This window comes from Nipponia nippon, unplaced genomic scaffold, assembly GCF_047370975.1.
Source record: "Nipponia nippon isolate SJK-2023a ecotype South Korea unplaced genomic scaffold, ASM4737097v1 scaffold_7, whole genome shotgun sequence".
Classification (NCBI taxonomy): domain Eukaryota; kingdom Metazoa; phylum Chordata; class Aves; order Pelecaniformes; family Threskiornithidae; genus Nipponia; species Nipponia nippon.
This window is the reverse complement of record NW_028262391.1, coordinates 52700311-52717591: the sequence shown is the minus strand read 5'-3', so window position 1 is coordinate 52717591 and position 17281 is coordinate 52700311. Positions and strand designations below refer to the sequence as shown.

The window sequence follows — 17281 nt, the reverse complement described above, 5'->3', positions numbered from 1 at the left end:
CTCCAGGGCAGCTGCCGCAGCTTCTCTTCGTCTCCGGAGCCTCACGTGCCAGGCCTGAAGCGTTGGAAAAGAGGCGACCCAGTGCTTTGGACACAGGTGGTGCCTTGGCTCCCGTGGGGAAGCAGAAACTGGTGATTAAATTCTTTCCCCAGGTGCAGGCCTGAGCGTTTTGCGTGGGTGTGTTGCCATCACGTGACTCTTTGCATTTTAAACACGCTGTTTTCCCACGTGAACGTGTTCGGGGTCACAGAACGTGAGTGTTTTCTGCCGTTCTCAGTCGCGGCTGAACGTGAGGTGGGGCCGAACTGAAGACTGCGCTGGTTGGGATTTCTGGTTTGGGTTCTTGCCAAAAGGTGTCCTACGTACTGGTGATGTTACAAGCAAGTGCCAAGGCAGTGGTTTCCAAATTATGTCCAAGCACGCTCAATTTTGTTATTTTGTATTTTGTTATTTGAGCCCTAGAATTTTACAGAAATAGGAGAGCTCATCGAAGCAGCCATCAGCTGTTGTTTGCTGTTACTCGCGTGCAGGGGAGACTCGTGTGGGGCTGGAGGTGACGGAGGCTGCGGTGGATGTTGGCAAGTAGGTGTAGGTGTGGCGTGGGGAAATTCTTGAGGGCTGGGTGTGCTGGAGCCAGGGAGGACGAGCAACCGGTGCCAAGGGCTGGGTGAGGACGAGCGACCGGTGTCGAGGGCTGGGTAAGGCCAGCAACGGGCACCGCTCACCTGGAAACGATGCTCAGCAGCGTTGGGCTATGATGGAAGGGATGCTCGGGGTCCCTGGGCCACTGCTTTTTTTGCTGGCCTGGCACCATAAGGTCGGGTTTATCCTAAAACCAGTAATATTTCTTGTTCCCCAGTACCCTGGGGTTAGAGTGCTCCCTGTGGTATGGGAGCCACTGAAGATTATTTGGGTTGTAGGTGGGACCAACTCACAAACTGGCTTTGCAATAGCATAGCTAATGAGATTAACATAGTATTCACTTAAGAAAGAAAAGAAGAGGCTGGTTGGTTGAATGGGACTCAGAAGACTCATTTCATGCATTAGGGGCTGGAAACACAAGCTATTTAGCTTAGCAAGGAGAAAGTTGAGAGCATCGGATGGGTTGGAAGCCTGTCCGTTAGTGACTGCCAGAGCCTGGGCAGGGTGCTGGGGAGCATATTCGCCTTCTGAACATCTGCTGCCCTCGGGTTTCGGGCCGACCTCGCCTGACACCCGTCCTGCTTGCTTTGTTCCCGGGTGTTTTTTAAAAATAGAGAAAAAGTCCCTGCCCGCTGGAAGTTGAAGCTAAAGAAATTCAAGTGAAAAATAAAGCACCAGATTTATCAGGAAGGTTGCTAGGATGAGAACGGCTTAGCTTGTGGCTGTAGCAGACCTCAAGTCCCATAAATATTGGGGTATTAAGCTTTCCTTTAAATGCTGTCTTGGTTTTAAAATATCTGCTGTAGTTGGTCCATATCTGTAGAAAATGCTGAGATGACTGCAGCAAGTCCTTTTGGCTTTGAAAACAATTAATTTGAAATATTTTCCTATTTTTGCTGTTCTTCTCGTTTTGCTGTTTCTTGCTCACCTCCCTCATGTCTGTGACTCTCTTGCCTCCTTCACTAATTACTTCTTAAAAACCAGTTGCTTCACGAGGGCACTCCAGCTTACCTATTGCTGATGCAGCTGTGCTAAATACCTGCAGCTCCCGATATCTTTGCTTTCCCGCCCCGTGATCCGGTAATCCGTGCTGGTTTCCCTGCTTCCTCCTGCTTCTGTGCAACCTCAGTTGGAAGTTATTTGATGGGGACTTCAGGTGCTATTTGAGCTCTAGGAGTACCATTTCCCTCGGAAGATATTTTTCCTTTTGTTCTGCTTGATCTTGCGACTATTAAGTAGTTTTAAATAAAGATTATTTTTAGTCTCTCGCACCCTCTGCAACGAAGCGCTGTAGCTTTGAGCAGGGCCCAGAATTTCCTCTAGCACAGTAGAGAAATGATTCCAAACTCGACGCAGACTTTCTCTTCCCGGTGGCCGCGTTCGCTGTACGCGGGGCTGGCGTGCATCCCCCTGTCCCCAAAGCATTGCAGCCACTTGGCGTAAAGCAACCGGCATGTTGTGTGCGTTAGGGAAACGCAGTGCACGTAGAGCAGAGGAGAATGAGAGCGGGTTTCCTCAAATACCCGGAGGAGTGGGAGTTGAGCGTTTCAGGAGAATTTTTAATTCCTCGGGATTAACCCGTGGCACATGAAGAGCCACGCCAGAGCTCTGCCTTCGGAGCGGAGTTTTTGTGACACTCCACTGCTGGCGTCGGGAGCTGCTGGCGGATACTTAAGTTTTTACTGATGCCAGATTTAACCTCAGCCGATGTAAAGCTCTGATGCAAAGCTGCTCCGCACATATTACAGTGGGAAGATTCGCTGGGGTTGCTATAGCAAAAGGCTGGAGATGACTTCAGGAGTTTAAATTAGGCCTGCGTGCTGGTAAACAAGGGCTCTGCCTATAGTACAAGCTGCTGCGGCGCTCGAAGATGTTTGTGTCGGATGGGGTGGGAGGTGGCGTGCGTTCGCTCGCGGGGAGAGCGCGAGTGCTTGCACAAGCCTGTCGGGCTGAGCGTGCCCGCGGCGTGCCCGGGAGCAGCGGGCAGGGCCTCGCTGTCGGAGCGGGGCGATGTGCCATATTTAAGGAGAAAGAGAAGCTGGAGATACCGGTTGCATTCAGAAATCTGCTACTGATTTTTCGTGAGTGAACAACCGCCGGTTATTCCCGGTGCCTGAACCTCCTCCTCTGCTGGGGTACGCGGGGTCCTTGCCCTGCTGCTTTAGCCCTCCTGTAGTCCAAACCAACAGGCTAGAGAGATCGCTCGCTGTAATACCCCAGCCACGCTTTTGCTGTCCTCTCCTTCTTGTCTTCATTACGTCTTGATCTCTGTAACCTCTTTAACATGTGTAAATACTGAAATGAGATTATCTTTAAAGAGCCCTTTATTAAAAATGTACTGACCTTCCTAATCAGAAGAAATGTTCCCGTAGCTGCTTTTCTCCTTCCCTGCGTTTCGACAAGCAGCGAGGGCAGAATGGTGAATCATCTCACCAGGGCGACAGCTTGGGCTGAAAACCGGGCAGGTTTCTTCAGACACGGCACCGGCGTGCTGCTCCCCATGCGGCACGTTCCCGGCACCTGCGACGCACGGGAAGGTGGGGTTGCTCCCACGGGAGGGTCCCAGGGACGCATACCTCTCGCTGGGTTTGCAGTTGAAAGCAACTCTAAACCTCATTAACCTTCAGCTCGGTGGCCCTCGGTGTGGCGAGCGCGGCGCTGAGGACCCGCTCTGCTCGGCTGACTCATGACCAAACTTTTTGGGCGAGCAGTTGCAGCCGCAGTCGCTGCGAGCTGCGTCCCAGCAGCCGCCGAGGGGTTTGCACGTGGTGGGCATGGCTGGCTGGTCTCTGGTGGATCAGAAGGCCCTGACAAATATCCTCGCCCCTTCCCCTCCTGGGGCCGAGCAGGTCGAGCCGAGATGGGACCTGCACCCCGGTATTGTGCCGGCAGCACCCTGGTCGGTGAGGCCAGCCTCCCGTCCCTTCCGCAGGGCCTCAGCCCTACAAACCCCTCCCTGGGGAGGGGGTTTCCAAGTGGAGGGAGGGCGAGGGGCAGCCGAGCAGTCGATGTGGTGGGCTCTCCGTGCAAAGCCAGCACGGGGGACGTGCCCGAATATGGCTCTTAGGCCCTGCACGGGGGACTTGGGGTTCCTTGCAGAGGGATGAGCATGCTGTGAAAAGGCTAAATGCACATGAGGGGCTAAACTGCAAATCGTTTGAAGCCTTCTTTCAGTGCACGCTCTTAATGAGAGCTTTGCAGTTCTTTGAATCTACTATCAGGAAAGCAGGTGGTTTCCCAGGCGAGGCAGCCGAGGCCCCGGTGCCACCCGCAGAGCAGATGGGTGCCGTGCCCCTGCGGCCGCCGCGCTGCCTGTCCTCGGGCTCTCGGCCCTCCGGTCAGCGTTGCTGTTTCCCCTGCCCTGGGCAGCAGAGCCCTTCCCTCGGGTCCTGCGGGCAGCAGTGCATCCTTCTGCCTGGGATGGTGGGTTTCCTTAAGGGATTGCTGGAAGCTCCCCACATCCGCGTGCTGTTTAGCACTTCGCAGCCGATCGCTGGATAAGCAGGGTGGTCTTGCTGCTTTGGCATCGGTAATTATTGCTGGAGCTGATGAGCCTTTCCTGTATGGTTCTGGTGGAGCCTTCGGCATGCAAGGATGATCAGAGAGGGTTTTTTTTCCCTTGTAAAATATTTTCCAGCTCCAGTTTGTAATGTGGCGAGAGAGGGAGCGAGAGAAGGGAACAACAGCATTAGCGGATGTAGAAGTAGCTGGAATGAGAAGCTTTTGTGCCATTAATAACAGTCCTGGCTGGCAGCCAAGGCTGGGAGTGTGGGATTAGCCTGAACAATCAAGACTGCAGGATCAAAACAAGGAGGCAGGAACAGCGAGGTCACGCTGCTGCCATCTGCGCTGCCGCAGTGGTGGGAGGGAGCGGAAGAGGGGGCTGCGCTGGAGGAGCGATGCCGATAGCGCAGGCGGCGGGGCGCCCGCCGGCTCCCCAAAACCGGCCCTGCGCCGCGGCCGCCACGCTCACGCCGGGGTCAGGGCTTTGGGCTTCGCCTCCCAGCTCTCTGCAGGCACCTCGCCGGTGGCGCTGGCGAGCCCGCGGAGGGGAGGGCGGCTGCAGCTTGTCATTTTTTAGGAAATGGCTTCTGAAAAACAGAAGCGGCTCGTTGGGGCTTGGCCGTGCACTTCTGCGCTCCGGACTGAAGATCTGAACGGCGCTTGTGGCTGGGGGTTTGGGATGGGTGTCTTCGTGCGACAACACAACACCGACAGCCCGCCCCGGCGCTGGCGTCGCCGCCGTGCCGGTTGGGAATCCATCTGGTGACCAGGGGGTGGGGAGAGGTCACTGGACGGATTCAGCTGCAGCTCTGCTGTGGGCGAAGGCAGCCTCGCTTTCTGCACGGCCGCTCTGCCGGGTGCGTGGGGCGTACGGACCTTTCCAGGGGCTGTATTTGCTGGTTTACATCACTCTTTCAAAAGGAGCGACTTGAGATTTCTGCTGAAAGACGATTTTCGAAGCAGATGGAGGCAAATCTTGTTCTGTTGCACTCTGCTCTCCATCAGATTTTGCTGAAATACCTTCCAAAAGTATCAGAAAGCAAAATGATTCACGTTGTTTATGTTGCTTCTCCTCTCTTTTTCCCTCTGACCTAGTAAATCTTACTGTCCTGCAAATGTAAATACAAAAGCTGAAACGCAGTAGAAGCAAAGCAGTGTCCCACAAACAGCCTCCCAGCTCTTGCTAAAAATATCTCTGTGCGGTGCAGTAACTCCCAGGCATTCTTTTGTCTGACTGCTTTTGAATTCCCTAATTGAAGTTGGTTGGAGGGCAGTGCACCAGTTTCCTGAATAGCTCAGATGTTGATTGTGAGTTAAAAAACAAGAGCAAAATTGTTTTCCCTTTGTGCAGCCGCACTTTTATTTACCCCCCCCGCCCCCCTTTAATCTCTGTATTTTTACTTGCAATTTTATTTTGTAAGACAACTGCATTAAATACATCTGTGGAGAAGGGGCCCAGGAGGCAGCGAGCGGGAAGACACAGTTCTTGGTACGTGACGCCACGTGCGCCTTGGAGCCGGAGCGCCGCTCCATTGGAAACGTCCAGGCTGGCGCAGAGACGCGGTGCAAATGGAGCTTAACGTAGTAGGAAGTGTTAATAATGGTTCCTAATTGCCTACTAATAACTAAATCTGTGGAATTTGGCAGCAATTGGGATATAGTTTTCTCCTGCAATCTGTCCGTTCCCTCCAGAAAGAACAAAGTTGCTTCATTGACATACAGCAGTGAATCTTAAATTCACCGAAGGTAACGGGGGAAAGTTTTCCAGATTCCGCATGGCCTCCACGGAGCCTGCGAGGGTGCTTCCCCAGGCGAAAACTGCCGCGTCTCGGTCCAGCACTCCAAGATTTAACAGAGGAGGAAGAATAAAATCAGGCTGCCTTTCTCCTTTCTGTTTTTTTTTGTTGTTTGTTTTTGTTTGGTTTTTTGTTTGTTTGTTTGTTTTTTTTTTTCATTTGAACTTGGAAACAGAGAAGCCCAGGCTGGTTTCAAGCGCTCCCAAAAGGCTGCTGGAAGCAGCGTGTGCGTGGGTGGCTCACCCGGCCGTCCAGGGACGGGTCCCTGGGCTCTCATGGGGACAGGGAGGAAAATTTTGTGACCGGTAATTTGTGATAAGTCACGGCCGGTCCAAGAAGCTCCCCGGAATATATCTGTTGGGTAAATGTGATAAACCACGAGTGCTCAGAGCTCCTCTGTGGCCGGTAAACAAACACTAACGTTGCTTTCACTTGAGCCTCAGTAAATTAAAGGTTTGAAATTGTGATGGAGACTGGAGAGAAGCTGATTTCATTCGCTGCTTCAGGAGCCGGGATTTATTCAGGCTCTCCGTGGCGGGAGACATTTCGTGGCTGCTCAGCAGCAGCAGAAAAACAAGCACAAATTTTTCTGTCTTCAGGGATAACTGCAGTGAAGCATGCGGGGGGGAGGGCTGTGCCGCTCGCTGCTACCGAAATACCTCCCCATCCTCCACGCACGTCAAAAGGCCCCGAAACTTCCCCACCGCGCCGGGTTGGGTGCTGGGTGCTGCGCCCACCCGCGGAGCAGGAGCAGGCACGGGGACTGGTGCCTGCAGCCCCTGGCCTGGGGGGCCGCGGGAGAGCCGGGCTCCTCCGGCGCTTTCCTTGGAAACGGAGCATCTTTGTAGTTGGGCACGCACAAAAATAAGACGCCAAACGGGCGCGAGCTGGCAGCCTGCTCGCTGGGTTTGCTGCCTCCCGCTCTGCCGGAACGCAAAACCAGGAAAATGTGTCTGGAGGAGCCTGCGGCATGTGCGGCGGCGGGGAGAGCGATGTCCTGCCTGCGGGCACCCCGCTTTTGGGCACAGCGATGTGGGGATGAGGTGCCGGCTTCCACCTTGCTTTCCTTGCCCCCCTTTCCTGCAGGCGGATGGACTCTATAGGTGAGAAACACCCTTCTTGTCCAAAACCTCCCTTCCTCTCCAAAAACACGGCACAGCGTGTGCCAGCACCTCCTGCTCCTCAGAGAGGTCAGGGCATGGCTGGTGGTGTTGGGCAGGAGCCGTGACGGAGGCAGCGCGCCGGAGCCGGGCTGTCGGCGCTGGGGCAGGATCGCGGCGCTGCGGTCGCATGCCCTTCTCTTAGCTCCCAGGTTAACGTTTAACCTATTTGTGTTTCAGTACCTCGGGTCGTTTGATGTTACGGGGCGCTTTGCACGGCTGTAGACGAGCAGCCTGACGGAGGGGTACGGCTTACCTGCTGCGGAGGCATGTGAAGAATTTCATGGGGAGGAAGATGAGATTTTCCCTTTCCCAGTGGAGAGAAACCAAGTCTGGGTGGGTGACATTGGAATGTTTTAAATACAGGGGCAGCTCCCTGCTTTGGGAGCCTGTATGTTAAGTTTCCACCTGGCCAAAACATTTTCGCTCTGACTGTAAACCTTAGAGGGGAGAGCGCTCAAATGGAAAAGTTGACGCAGCCTTATCTGCCGTGCAGCCTCTGTACAATAGAGGAATCTGAGCCCTGGTTTATGTCAGGCTTGAAGCTTTCCCCTTTCCTTCCAGCAAACTGCATGCCGTTGCCTTGGAGCCGTTCCTTCGTCGGGGGCACATCCTTCAAGGAGCGTAGTTTGGTCAAGAAATCCGCTCTGGGTTCATTTTAAATCTATATCGAGTTCCCCAATGGCTGCCGCTGCTCCCTCCTTGCAGCAGCCCCATGTCTTTCGGATGGTCCTCCTTGGGAACGCCGTGGCATCGCCTTCCCCGCAAACAGCAGCATCGCTTCTCCAGAAACTTTAGCCCTTGCCTTCAACGTGCAGTTATTCTTGCAGGAGACATTCAGGTCATCCCTTCCCCTCGTGCAGCAAGTGACACTTCTACAAATGACTGATGCTTAACGTAGTCAAGGGTCACCTTACCCAGCTCTCGGTGCCTAAGGCTTTCATTGCGGCGTTCCTGAACCGTCTTTCAGCCTTCCTGCCGGCGGTTCATTAGCAGGAAAAAAAAGCTTGGGACTAAATTTGCCAGCTGTGCCCAGGCCCCATCGCTAGCGGGGTGGAGCCGTCCCGTCTCTGCCTGGCGAGGTGGGACCCACCGCCGGAGCTCACCGCTCCCCTTGCACCGTAACCCCGATAACTGACCCGAAACGGCGGCTGCAGGGTCGGGCTGACATCTGGCAGGCTACCGGCACCGCTGCCAGGAGGGGAGGGAGCTGGAGGAGGACGGGAAGGGAGGGGGAAGGACAGCCAGGAGCTTCTGGAGCTGCGGGGTGAGACATTAAACTGGAAAAGGGGCAGAATATAACGCTCGGTGATTTTTGCAAGCGGCCGGCTGCTTCCCCAGGATGTCTCAGGGCTAAGGGCAGCGCTTGTTTTCTCGCAGGACACTACAAATAATAAAAATAACGGTTGCGGTTAATTGCCATATAGCTGTCGCGCCTTGGTTTTCATTCGTCTTCAGGCAGGATGCACTCGCAGATGAATTTTGAAAATAGCTGAGGATCAAATGATGTTTTTTGTTCTTTGGCACCGAATATTGTGCTCGCTGTTGGTGTTCAGTGATGCAGATCCGCGTGTGCATTCAAAGCCTGTAGCTAATGTTACAGTTTCCTTCCTGCTATGAGCTTCTGTTCTCTGCTAGCACCTTTCTGGAAGCCTCCTTTTGGGCTCCGCTATTCCCTGCTTGGTTTCATACTAAAGGAATCTTTTTCTGTAAGGGCTGAGAAAAATCTTTTCCTTTTAGCTTTAGGTATGTCAAGGAATCATATTCATTTCACCTGTTAAAAAACAAAACACAGACCAACGTTTCAGAAGGCTGAGCCTGCTACAGTCTTGGCCTGTGGGTGCTTTGGCAAGGAAAAAAACATTTCTCTAAGGAGCGAAGCTTTTGCTGCTGAAGCAGAGGTAAAGGGTTGACGGTGCGTTGTCCCGGTCAAAATCCCGGTCCCCAGCTCTCGGGGTCGAGGAACCCCCTGCTCCCCGCTTCCATCCCCTACCACCCGGCGCCTGGTTTTCGGGAGTGGGGCACATTCCCGGTGTTGCACTGCGGGGATGGGGGCTGTCCCGCGCCGGAGGCGGGTGGGCTCGGTGCCCGGGACGTGGCCCGGCCCAGCACGCCGCAAGTCCCGCCGCGGGGAGGAAGGCTACGGCACCTGGTTGTTTACGAGGTGGCCCGTTTCTGTACTGAGATTGCCACAAACCGGCTTCCTTTGATCGGGCGCTCTCAGCGCGTCGCGTCTGCAAACGGGGGCCGATGCTCGTGCACCCTCATAAAGATCTTGATTTGTTCAGATGGGAATTTACTATTTTAAAATGGCTTTGATTATCGTACGGAAGAATTGTTTACTGGCTGTACATATGCTTTGCTGTCTCCGTCCCGTGCTTTGCTAAGAATAGAAACCGAAGCATTACTCTGCGCGTCTTACAGCTGCGGCTGCTGAAAAACTGACTTGCCCAAATGTTTTGTACGTTTGTGGCTGAGTAGGCAACGGAGCTGAGGTTCCAAACTGCCACTTCTCTGCTCAAACCACTAATCAGCATTGCTTCTGAAAGGACTATAGATAGTGTGTGCAAGCTGATATTACAAAAATAAACTTTTAATAACCTCCCTCTGTTGTCTACAAACTCCCAGACTTGCAGGTCTACACCATTTTCTATAGGCACTCACACGGCCGTCCTCACCACGATGTTCTCGCCACTCTATTTAATTGCAAAGGAGCCTTTTGGAGCCTTTAAAAATCCCCGTTGCCGTTGCGCTATCTTCGTTAAATGAATGGGGCTGTTGTACATCTGACAGCTGCCATTTTAATGCTGTGGTATTGTATTTCCTTGCAGGAGGCTCACCCTCACGAGGCAGATTAGGACTGAGAAAATCCAGGTTCCATTAGAAACCATTGGAAATGAGTTCCCAAGTTGTTCTAAGGTAAATCAATAATGCATATAATCTCCCTGGCTGGACTCAGTGACCGAGCCAACAGTTCATTTAACCACCTTTTTTTTTTTTTTTTTTTTAAAGCACTTTCAAAATCATTCCTGTTGAGACTTCCTTCTCAGTCTGAATTGCTGTTATGAAATTCTCGGGCAGCATTTGTTTTCGAGTGATGCCAAAACTTTGGTAATTTACTCATCCCCATGCTTAGGCGGAACCGTAGTCACTGCTGCGGTGCCGAGCCTCGCGCCGGTGCCGGGGTAGCCGCTGAATTCCTGCAAGTTTGGGAGCGGAGGATGCGGCTTGGCTCGCGCTCGCCTCCGCTCCCGGGCAGGCTGCTGACATCCCGCATCTGGGTCCTGCGTCCTCGCGCGGCGTTGTGCTCTGCGAGCCCCGTGCTTGGCGTCCCCGTCCCCCCTCGCCTCCTTCCAGTCGGTGCGCGTAGCTGGGAGCCTGCTCCTTGCTGGCGGCAGAAACGCGGGACTTTGTTGATGACCGTTCCCAGTGCTCTCTCGCGCCTCCTCTGCTCTTCTGCGGACCGATCCTGGAGGGAAGCGGGAATTCAGTTACAGAACAAGCAAATTGAGAAAGATAAATCCTTTTCAGTGTGGCGATAACACGTTTTGCTAATTTTTCATTTATTTGAAATAAGCTTTAATAAGTGAATTTGTCCTTTCTCAGAGCAAACGTTCCAAACTCATGAATCTTTCAAGCTAAATATGATAAAGGACCGCTGATTTCTCCTCTTCCCTTTAAACTAATGCTCGAGCGAAGCGAGGAAGATGATTAGCTTGTAAATGAGCGCAAGAATGCAGCCAACTCCAGTGGCTTTCCACGCTGGCATGGCTGGGTCGCTCGGCACCAGGAGCCTGGTTGGGATCAGGCGTGAGCAGGCGGTTGCGTCTCTTGTTGAATTAGCCAGTACAAATTCGAGGTGATTCAGTGATTTATTTTTTTTTTAAACTAGATAACTGCTTTGTGTCACATGATAGTCATCTTTTTGATTCTGTAGTAGCTATCTTGCAACGAAGTTTATCATCTCTTGGAAACTCAGCCTTATTTAACAGTACTTGAACTGTCAGATATTAAAATAACGTCTCTTGAACCACTTGAATGGGATAAGACTTGGCTTGATATAGGGCGGTGGTGTTAGAAAACCTATAATTCCTCCCCTCCCAATTGATATTACTATCAGATTTTTCTTTTTAGCTGTGGCAAAGAGAAGATTGACTTGCTAGAACATGATCTATTTTGATTACTAAAAATCTTAGCGCTGCTAATTTAGTCCGCTAGTACGTTACGAATGTAGGTTCTGTGTGTTCAAACTGTTCTTGGGTTTTTTTACTTAATAAGTTCTCCAGATAGTTGCCATGGAAATAATCCTGGATTGGGAGAGGATCTAAAGGCCCTGAAGACGCTGGCGTGATGGGAGCAGCGCGTGGTCTGCGTGCTCCAGGCTCGGATCCTGGTCAAAACCTGGTTTTCCGCAGTGGTGCCGGCTCTAGGACGGGAACCAGCTTGTTCCTCCCACGGCTGTCCCGGTTCCCCCCTTTTGCAGTTTTGGGCAGAATTCTCCTGGTTTTCATAGTGCAGAAAAGTTGAGGAAAACTCTCGCTGCTGGTTTTCGCTGCGTGAAGGTTGATAACGGTTTTCTATCTCGTGTTTGCCTGAATCACGCTAACGTGCAAGGGTTTGGCTGTTGCCTTTGCCGTACCCGAGCCTCTGTGGCTGCGCTGGGGCTCTGCGCCGAATCGGAGGAAATTTCCCCTGCCCTGCTCCCGGAGCGCTGGGTGCCACTGGCGGTGCCGTGCCGGCCGGTGCCGGCCCCGGCGGTGCCGCAGCAGGAGCCTCTCCTGGGCCCCTGTTTGTGCCGCAGAAGAACAAACCTGCTTCCTCTGGGCCCGCGTTTTCTTTTTCAACAACTTCCTTTTTGTGCAAATGTTGTGTTTTTCATGAAATTGCCGTGCGTTGTTTTCGGATGCGAGCATCAGAATCGTTTCGGCCGTCTAAACCAAACCTGGGTACTGCTTGTTGCTTGAAATAAGGCAGCCGGTCCTAATCGCAGGAAAACTCGGGTTATTTTCCTGGCTTCGCAAGACTTGAAAAATGCCTTTTTACTTAAGCTGGAATTGACTTTAGTTTGAGGTATGGGACAGATATTTGATGCAGCGTAGGGGATATGTGAATCCTGTTGGTCGGCGGGATAGGACCAAGCGCAGGAGCTGCAAAAGCAGCAGCGCATCTTCACGTGCCTGATTTTTGCCGAAGCGATTTCCTCGGGAAGCATCCCTTGCAGTGGCGGAGACCCTGAAGCAGCTAAAGTTAAGGTTGAATCGCTTTAATACAGATATTGGGCCAAACGAACAGCGTGTTTAAGAGCCTGTTTCAAAGGTCTGAAAAGCGGTCATGGGAGCCCTGATTTTGGGGCGAATAGTGGAAGAGGTGCGTTGGGGAGTTGTAGGGACAGAGCCTCGAGAGCCGCTTTCCTGCGTGGTGGGCCAGTACGAGGGGCCGCCGTCCCCTCCTTGCTGGTGAGATACAGCTGAATCAGACCTCGCCTGTGCGCTTTCAGCTTGTAGCTGAAATGAAAACCTGTGAGAGATTTTTCCTTTTTTAAAATTATTTTTTGATTTGGGGTTTTTTTATTTATTTATTGACTTCCTTTTTTTTCTGGAGAGCTGAGTGTGCTTTCTCCTTCCCCCCTCATATTTACATATATGATTGAATAGCTCTTGCTGCGATACGTAGGAAAACGTGCCACGCAGCCTGCCCTTCGTGTGGCGCGGTAGGGAGACACGGAGAACCCCGTCGCACCGCCGACATCCCGCCTTTCACCCCCCCGAAGCACGCCGTGCGCTCGCCCTGAAACACTCCATATTTCGGTCATCCCAGTGACTGGTAGAGTCTCAAAAATGCAGATTTTAAACAGCCAACTCAGCACCTTAAGGAAGATTATTGAGACCCCACCAGCTCGCAGTGAGAACCCTCTTCCAGCCTGGGGAGGGACAAACCCAACCCACAGCCCCGCGTCCTTTTACGCCGCTCTGGGTGTATTAAATGAGCGAGCGGAGTGACAGCTGGGCAGGAGGCTGGGAACAATGAAGATAAAGTTAGCTTTCAGCGATGTGACCCTCTCCAGGCTGCGCGCCAGAAGACTATAAATAATTGATAGGAGCAACCACCCTCGCCAGCACGCTAATGTACAGCGCGGTTCATACAGCGAGCGGGGCTGCATTACCCATTACATCACCGCTGCTCTCAGCCTGGGCTCTCCTATCAGCAATGTAATTTTACTGCTTTTAAATAATAAATTGCACTGGGAGTTGAAATACTCCTTCGCCCCATTCAAGCCTACTAGGGTGTGCAACTACACAAATGAATTTTACATATGGTAAAATGAATTTTGTATCAAGCTCACAAAAAAAAAAAAAGAAAACGGCTTGCAGGAGGCGTTTCGCCCCACGGTCTCGCCCAGTATCGGTGACAGGGGTTTAGGGTATCAAAGGCAGGCGGTTCCAGCTAGTGACTTTTGATCCAGCTCGGTATCTGGAATGATTTTTAAGCTTGACTTGGGGTCATTGGCCTAAGTTCACAGATAGTTTCAGGGGGTAAAGTTCTCCGGTGTTGCAAGTCAGAAAAATCCCCTTGGCTGCGGCCGTTTCCGCGAGCGGAAGGCGTGCGAGCGGCGTGCACGAGCTCTTCGCTCCCGCAGAGCAGGAGCTTTCACTTTCAACGGCTGTAGTTTTCGAGCAGTGAAAAAAGCTTGATGTAACCCAAAACCTGATTTCTTTCCCCTAAGCCTTTAGAGAAGTTCTGTAACCTCTGCTTATCCCCGTATTTGTGTGGAAAAGCTAAAATGCCCTTTGACTGTTCCAGGCTCTGGGGACAGGGAGGGACGGGGGTCTCTGTGCACGTGGGGATGGGTTTTGGTGGACCCTTGCAGCATTTCATGCTCATTTGTGTGGGTCTCCAAGGATTTTGAAAATACAGGTTTTTTAAAAAAAATTGTATAACTGCTACACTAGAACCTGGAAGCATCAAAGCTGCCCAGAAGTTGGGCAGTTTGTGGTGCCCTGTTCCTCTTAAGTTAGTGGCGAGTAAATGGAGAAACCAAACCGGAGAGCAGTCAGCTGTCTGTACGGAAGAAATGAGTGAGATTATGGGAAAGCACGGAGTGAGGACCTGTGGTGCGTGACCAGAGCGGGCTGGCAGCAGCGGGACACAAAGGTGAAAGATGCTGAGGAGCAGTCGCCGAGGATGGTGCAACTTCACCCGCTGGGCACGGTGTGCGGCCGAAGGTGCGGTGCTCGGTGGGAGGGTCGCGTTCGCTTCCAGCGTTGCCCAGGTGGGTGCCGATCCAGTTGCAGGAGCGGGTACAGTGAAACACAATGGACGGGGGCGTTCAGCGTCATGCAGGGAGGAGAGCCACCGGCCGGCCGGCGCTCCCGGGAGCTGTGCTGGCAAGCGGACTCTCGGACGTGGTAATTTAAGTACAACCAGTCTTGTTTGTAGGAGAAATAAAATGCCAGAATGGTATCGTAGGAGATGGCTTAATTTGTTGAAAGACGATAAGGAGCAGGTTTTGGCTAAGGGTATGATAGAAGGTAAGATCAGAAACGCGATTTGACATTATAGGGCACTGGCACCAAGGGCTGGCATCTGGGTGTAAAATTTCTTCTGTAGTCCTTCACCCAAAATCCTTTGCCTTGCTCAGCACTGAGTATGAAGTTGATGTTTGGGACCCTCTTTCAGGAGACATCTGGCCTACGTGTGCATCTTACACGTCTCAAAATCTGTGCAGGATTACTGTGAAAACGGTGGTTTTCACACCTTCTGGAGCAAGACTTAAAGAATTATTATTTCCAAATCAGGAAGCGAGCAATGTTGCAGAGCTACGTAAGAAAGCATAGGCTGTTTACGGTGGATTAAAATGACTGACCATTTAGCTATGCAATTAGATGGAGAGATGGGGTGATAAATCATGAGTAACTAGCTTACCTGTCCCGTGATGTTGTTTATCTCCGGGCACGTGTGCACCAGTTTCCATAGGGTGTTTGAGCATTGGCTTTTAAAGGCATAGGTCCCTGAAAAGGGGGTTGAATGCATGGCTTTTTGTAGTTTTCTGGTGTTTCTTAGCTATCCTTGAATGTCAGGTTGGCCCTACAGTTAAACCGTAGCTCTTTCCAGAAGAGTCCAGGTGCGCGTCACCGAACTGGGCAGGCGGCTGCGTGCCGAGGCCGGCAGCAGCCGCGGCTCCTGCTCGGATTTCCCGGGGGCTCCTGGGCTCCTCCGGCACGAAGCCACGGGCTGCAGGGCCTGCGAGGATGCTGGCACCAGCTTTTTTGCGTCCTTCTTAAAGCGAGACAGCCAATCTCTTGTCCACCTCCTACCGATACCGTAAGAGCGAGCGCAGCACCCACAAGCTGCCCTGCAGTGGGACCTAGCGGGAGGCAGGACAGGCTGTAGAGAAGGAAGGTGCTTTCCAGGGGTGCCGACCTGCATCAGCATCTCAGCATTGCACACGCTTCTGACAGGACCGCCTGGCTATCGGGCAAAAGTCTTCAGACAACGAGGGGACGCTCATTGCCTCCAGCTGCTGAGCGTGTATATCCCTGCGGAGGTTTGAGGTGTTATCAACTTAGATTTGCAAATGCTCTGCACATAGGAAAGCTTTTATAGGGCAGTAATGTGTAAAATATTTCAACCTGTCCATTGGTCCTGCCAGACGGCCGGGCTCCAGGGTGATCTGACTGCCTGGCGGCTCTGTGGTCCGTCGGTCCCTGCTAAGGCAGCCGTCTGTCCGGGCACCGCCGCTGTGAGGCCCTGAGTCCCAGGATTCAGCAATGCTGGGTTTGCTTCTTCCCATCCCCAGAACTCTGCCTTACCTTCCCCCGGCTCAGCAGCGTCTCCTTCACCCCTCGCAGATGTACAGCTTAGCAAAAGCATTCAGAATGCTGTACAGTTTTGGCCGGCTCCAGTTTGGAAAGCTGGCTGGTCGGAGACGTGATGCTGGTGTGGGAAACCAGCTCAACCCGTGCGAGATATGCGTGTCTCTTCCATAACAACGTGGTGTTTGAGTCGGTCATTTTCTTGGGCGATGGTGACAGGTCACTTCGTGGCCGGACAGGAGCCTGGCCCTGCAGATTCACACCATCTGGTGTGAATTTGGGGGTTGTCCTGTGCAGGGACAGGAGTTGGACTCGATGATCCTTGCGGGTCCCTTCCAGCTCGGGACATTCTGTGGTTCTCTGTGCAGGCTGTACCCGGGGGACGGCGGTTCTCGTGCTGAAATAGCCATCCAGAATTTTAGGGTCTCTCTGAAAATTTGACTCCGACAGCTCTGAGGTACACAAACTGTGATACAAGCTACGGAGAGGGACTTCCAGATAAACGCAATAGATGATAAAGATGCCAAACAGACATCCTAGAGGTCTGCTGAGGGCAGACTGCTCCCCCAAGCCTCTGCTCGTGCAAGCAGCAGAAAGGCAGAGAGATGCTGCTGCACCTCCTTGCGTGGGCCGTCCGTCAGCTGGGTCCGGCGCGGGCTGACCCTCGCCCGCACGGGCCCCTTCTCCCCGTGCCCTCCTCGGAAACTTCATCCATCCTTCCCCTGCATCTCACCGTATCGAGCGCTCGGGAAAGGGGCTTTGCTATTCTTAGCATCTCGGCAGAAGTGCTGCCGCTCCAGCGAGACGCACACAGGGGCCTTTGATAAAAGGAGCAGGGGAGTAACCATGGCAGTCTCGCTGAAACTGGTAACCATGGATTACAGAAATTAAAGGCAGAAAGCAAATAGCAGGATTATCTTTGGCGTGGTGGTTTTCTAGTGAACAGAAGGCACTACCCGACTTCCACATTTAGGTGAGGCACTGTAAATTACCTGTAGTTAAAAAATAATGCTAATTAAATTCAAATGCAATAACGATTAACACTGCTGATCTCAATTCACTGAATTTCCTTGCATCTCTAATTGACAGAGAAAAAAACCCAACCCTATACAGAAGAAAGGAGGGGGAATTTTTTGCTTCTGGCTCCGTGCTGTATCCTTCTTCTGATGCAGCTGTCAAGTTTGCATTTTCTGTTTCCCTAGCCTTATTATTTTTTATTTTTAATGCAGGGCACTTAACAAATAAGACGAGCTCGATTTGCCGGTCCCTTTACAGGCGAGCGTGCCGCAGGCCAGTGTCCGGGGAGCTGGCCCGTGCCGCACCCGAGGGACCTCACCGACTGCACGGCAGACGGGTGGCATACGGT

The 17281-nt window shown here is 52.5% G+C and overlaps 1 protein-coding gene across 4 annotated transcripts in view; it reads left to right on the top strand.

Annotated features, from left to right (window-relative positions):
* The window catches only part of ANKRD11 (ankyrin repeat domain 11), a 159185-nt gene that overhangs the window by 74888 nt on the left and 67016 nt on the right, over nucleotides 1-17281 (top strand). Inside the window, exon 3 of one of the 4 annotated variants that reach the window (XM_087738830.1) lies at nucleotides 9934-10021. The exons of 2 other annotated variants lie outside the window; for them this stretch is intronic. The gene's annotated coding sequence lies outside the window, so the exon portion shown is untranslated. Of the gene's footprint in view, nucleotides 1-9933; nucleotides 10022-17260; nucleotides 17280-17281 lie in introns of those variants that run through there. One more of the 4 variants, XM_087738831.1, reaches the window with a different exon arrangement.